This window comes from Hibiscus syriacus, unplaced genomic scaffold, assembly GCF_006381635.1.
Source record: "Hibiscus syriacus cultivar Baekdansim isolate YM2019G1 unplaced genomic scaffold, ASM638163v2 tig00117034_pilon, whole genome shotgun sequence".
In the NCBI taxonomy this organism is placed as follows: Eukaryota; Viridiplantae; Streptophyta; class Magnoliopsida; order Malvales; family Malvaceae; genus Hibiscus; species Hibiscus syriacus.
The window spans coordinates 2,898,744-2,904,549 of record NW_024063533.1 but is presented as its reverse complement, the minus strand read 5'-3'; positions in this window follow the sequence as shown (position 1 = coordinate 2,904,549).

Below are 5,806 nucleotides of genomic sequence, written 5' to 3'. Positions count from 1 at the left end.
TATGAATGTAAACCGTGAATCCATGGATGCATACCGTAAGTCGAATGTCTCCATAAAACAATGAAAATATGAAGGCGTTTGTTCCTCTTGATGTGCTTGTTCCTCGTGCTGCTCCGGCTCATCATCGGGTATGGCTTCGTCAATATCTTGCATTAGTTGTTGAAGCTCGGGATCATCATCCGCAATCGGTGGTGCCGGTGGAGGTGGAGCTTGTGAAAAAGTAGCTCCTGGAGTTTTCTCGACTGAATGAACCCATTGATTTGTTTCCGTATCCTTTTTCCATCCCGATTTCTTTAAAGAAGTCAAGTTAATTTGGTTTTTGAGAGGGAAGGCTACATCAAGTTGTACTCTAAGCTCGACTTTGATAAACTAGTTACTCAGAAGACAACCATAAACTAGAGTTTCATAAAGCTTTTTATTAGGGACAAGGTTTACGGTTTCAACGAGTTCGACAAATATAATCCGAGGTAGGTTAATTTTCCTATTATTTTGGATACAATGTACCCACCAAAGGTCTAAGGCTCAAAAAGTGGAGTATTTGCCTTCAGATGGTCTAAACCACCAAGAGATCATCAGATGAAGAAAACGATCTTGGTGATCTAACACACTCGCACTATACCTAACCTTGTAAGGAGAACCTATTGTTTCCTTTTCATTATATAAGCCTTCATTATCTAATTCAAATATGTTAGCAATGTAGGCCGAGTCAATATGGATGAATCTACCTAGAAGATAGGATCGAATTCTTATTGTCTCGGTTTTAGCCCAATTTTGAATACAAACGGTATTTGAATAGAAAATCAGAACGAGTTGTTGGTAAACTACTGATTCGAGATAAAAAAAAGTTTATCAAATTTCCATTCTTGAAGAGTAGGAAGATATCTAAAGTTTATTGCATTCATATCTCGAAGAGAATGATTACATTCTTCTCGAATTTTGTATGACTCAAAATACTAAGAATACCTAAAGAAGAGATTTTGTCTACGACCAGGTTTGTTAAAGCACGAATTGTGAATAGTCATTTTATGTTCATCGGGATTAGGAATTTGTTGAATATAATATGGGTTTTGAGGTAGACTTGGTGGTCGATTTGAACGAGTAGATGATGTCCTAGGGCGTCTGTGAGACATGATTAAGAAATCAGAAGAATAACCTTGAAAGATAAAGATTGAGTGGATTTTGATGATGTTTGCAAGAAATTAATGATTCTAACAGGTTTAGGAGTTGAAATTTGAGTGAAATCTGACTTGAGATCGTTAATTTCAAGCAATATAGAGATTAAGGGTGAGATAGAGAGTAAACGGCGTGAAAGTTTAGAGAGAGAGGGTTTTGCAGAAAAAATGAGGTTCTAGGTGTTAAAAACCAGAACCCATGGATGGTATCGATACCATCTTGGGGTGGTATCGGTACCCATTCAAGGATGGTATCGGTACCAACGCTAAGGGGGTATCGATACCTAGCACGCAGAAAATTAAAAAATATGTATTTTAAACACCCAAATTACTAAATTAATTTGTTCTAGTGGTATTGGCAATCTCATATAACGAAAATTATCAATGTTCAATCAATCGAATCTATCCTTAAAACTTATTTGAACATATAATTAATTTTCACTAAGAATCATAAACTCTCTCTAACTAATAACAAAGAATGCAATCAAAAATATTATTTTTATAAGCATTTTTCATTTCTAATTAAAAGTTCTAAAGTTATTTTAAACACTAAGTCAAGATAGGTTGGTTAAACCTAATTCTCTCCTAAGTGTCCAAAATCTTTCTTTATCTAAAGGTTTTGTAAAAATATCCGCTAATTAATGCAAAGTATCAACATATTCTAGAACTATATCTTCTTTAGCGACATGATCTCTAATGAAATGATGTCTAATTTCAATATGTTTAGTTCTAGAGTGTTGGATGGGATCTTTAGTGAGACAAATAGCACTAGTATTGTCACACTTGATAGGTATGATACCTACTTCAATTTCATAATCTAAAAGTTTTTGTTTCATCCATAAAACTTGTGCACAACAACTACCAGTTGAAATGTATTCCGCTTCAGTGGTAGATAATGCAACACAATTTTGTTTATTTGAAAACCATGAAATTAGCATATTTCCTAGGAATTGGCAAGTACCGGAGGTGCTTTTCCTATCTATTTTGCATCCTCCATAATCCGCATTAGAGAAGACATGTAGGATAAAGATAGAATCTCTAGGATACCAAAGTCCTAAACTAGGAGTGTCCTTAAGGTATCTAAAGATTCTTTTAACAGCTGGTAAATGTGATTCCTTAGGGCATGATTGAAATCTAGCACATAAGCAAACACTAAACATAATGTCTGGTCTACTTGCGGTTAGATAAAGCAAAGAGTCAATCATTGACCTATATAATTTAACATCCACATATTTACCTCCTTCATCTTTGTCAAGCTTTGTTGATGAGCTCATTGGAGTAGCATGAGGTTTCACATTTTCTAGTCCAAACTTCTTGAGCATATCCTTGACGTACTTAGCTTGATTGATGAAGATGTCATCTTTTCTTTGCTTGATTTGGAGTCCCAAGAAAAATGAGAGTTCCCCCATCATGCTCATCTCAAATTCACTCTGCATTAGCTTAGAAAATTCTTGGAAAAGAACATAATTAGTAGAACCAAAAATTATATCATCAACATAAATTTGAACTACTAATAAATCTTTACCTTTATGCTTTAAAAACAATATAGTGTCAACCTTCCCTTTTGAAAAACCTTTTCAATTAAAAAGTTTGACAATCTTTCATACCAAGCTCTAGGAGCTTGTTTTAAACCATAAAGTGCTTTTGTCAATTTAAAAACATAATCTGGAAATTTTGAATCTTCAAAACGAGGAGGTTGTTCCACATACACTTCATCTTTTATAAAACCGTTTAAAAATGCACTTTTAACATCCATTTGATATAATTTAAATTCATGAAAACATACAAATGCTAATAACATTCTAATTGCTTTCATCCTAGCTACGGGAACATATGTCATAATATATGCCTTCTTCTTGAGTATAGCCTTGAGGAACAAGTCTAGCCTTGTTTCTCACTATATTACCACTTTCATCAAGCTTATTCCTAAATACCCATCTAGTACCTACAGTAGATTTATTACTAGGCCTTTCAACTAATGTCCATACTTTATTTCTCTCAAATTGATTTAACTCTTATTGCATAGCCATAATCCAATGTTCATCATTTAATGTTTCTTTAATATTCTTAGGCTCTATGCATGAGATAAATGCTACATAATTATAAATATTTCTAAGAGAAGATTGAGTTGTTACCCCTTTGGATGGATCACCTATTATCTCACCATCCTTGACATAGTTGTATTCTCTTGAGTAAGAGACTTCCTTTTCTTAAATGGTTGGATTCTCGAGAACATCATGAGTTTCCTCATCTTTTGTTTCTTCTTTTGATGATGGTTCTCCAACGTTATGTCTAACGTCATTTGTGTTTACAATACCTACATCATCATTTACACAAAAAGCCTTCCTCGGAAGGAGATTATCATCGAAAACAACATGTATAGACTCTTCTACAACTAAAGTTCTTTTATTAAATACCCGATAAGCCTTAGAATTTAAGGAATAACCCATAAAAATTCCTTCATCACTTTTAGCATCAAATTTGCCAAGATTTTCTTTAACGTTGTTTAAAACAAAACATTTACATCCAAAATGATGAAAATAGCTAATGTTAGGCTTTTTATTTTTGAAAAATTCATATGGAGTTTTCTTCAAAACAGGCATAATCATTACTCGATTAATGACGTAACAAGCGGTATTTTTGGCTTCCACCCAAAAATATTTTGGCAAATTATTTTCACAAAGCATGGTTCTAGCCATTTCTTCTAAAGATCGATTTTTCCTTTCAACAACTCCATTTTGTTGAGGGGTTTGTTGAAAACATTTTGATATTTCGATATAACAAATTAAGTTTAAATGAATTTCAAGATTTTACAAATGATTTTATAAGTATATTCGATTGAATTAATCGAATATCAAAATTATTACTCCAAGCATTTCAAGATCAATTTTAATCCTTACTAAAATGTGTAAAATTGTGATTTGTACTTAAACTATTTTTGAAACAATTTTCACAAAGTATTTTGAACCAAAATCAAGCCTAAAATCAATTTTTCAGAGTGATGCACTGATACACCAATCCATGCATCGATGCACCATGAATTAAATTGAACATCGAATGCATTTCATGCATCGATGCACACACCGTGCACTGATGCACTGAGGATTTTATAAGAACATCGAATGCATTTGATGCATCGATGCACCAGCCATGCATTGATGCACTCTGGCTATTTTGAAACATCGAATGCACTTGATGCATCGATGCACTCTTAGTGCACTAATGCACTAAGGGTCCAACGGTCAAAATATTTGAATTTTAAACTGATGCACCATGGGTATGCATCGATGCACTAATGATCCCAACTGTATTAATTAATTGTTTTCACACTTAAACGGCTCTATTGACTCCACTAATCATCTCCAACGTTCAGAAGTGATTCAAGGTGTATTTAAACAAGCTTAGAAGCCATTGATCAATAACAAGAAACATCAAGCAACTAGAATCACGAGAGAATCAAAGAGAAAACATCAAACCTCAAGTTTGAGCATTTCAAGCCTATTTTTCATTCAATATTCATTTTGCTTTCAAGAACACTTATTGTGCTCAATTGTATTCATTTTTAGTGTTCTTTTCTTTGTTCTAGAATTGTGCAAATAATCTACCTTGTGAGGATTTCCTTGTAAGTTTTCAAAATTTGTATTGTTCTCTTTGGGAGAGAGTGTTCTCAAGAATTTGGGTTATAATTATTAAGGGTTTGTAAGGTTACTCTTTGTCCTCAAAAGAAAGACAAATTAGTGAATTTGTGGAAAATCCTTGGTGTGGATAGCTAAGGTAGTGGACGTAGACTTTGGTTGATAAAGTCGAACCACTCTAAATCGCTGTGCAATTACTTTCAATTTTCTGCAAAAGCTTCCACCAAAATTTTAATTGCCAATTCACCCCCTCTTGGTCGATTCCGCCAATCGATTAACTCAACAATTGGTATCAGAGCCTAACTCATTTGAAGGTTTAATCGCCTCTTGAGTCGATTCGGGAAGAGTTACATCGATTATCAAGTCATCAATGGCCTCCGCTTCAAATTTCGACTCCGGTCTCGATTCGATGCCCGTCAACAAGCCTCATTTCTTCAATGGAGCTAACTATGCCTATTGAAAGAATAGGATGATGTACTTCATTCAAGCAAGTGACATGGGAGCATGTAATGTCGTAGTAGAAGGATACATCAAGCCTCTCACTCATCCAAGATTGTGGAGTGAATGAGAGACAAAAATGTTCCAACTCAACTCCAAAGCCATCCATATCATATTTTGTGCTCTTAGAACAGATGAATATGGAAGAGTTTCATCTTGTACAACCGCCAAAGAAATATGGGACAAACTCAAGTCACTCATGAAGGTACCGATGAGGTAAAGAAATCTAAAATTAGCATTCTAACGCATAACTATGAAAATTTCAGGATGAAACCAAATGAAGATATTAAAGCTATGACGGATAGATTTTCAACGATTGTCAATGGTCTCAAATCACATGGAGATATCATTTCAAATGAAAAGCTTGTGAGTAAGTTAGTCTACTCCCTCCCAAAATCGTGGCAATCAAAGAAGACGACAATCATCGAGTCTAAGGACCTAACGTCCTTAACTCTTGAAGAGCTAATCGGTTCACTCCTCACTCATGAAATGATGCTTGAA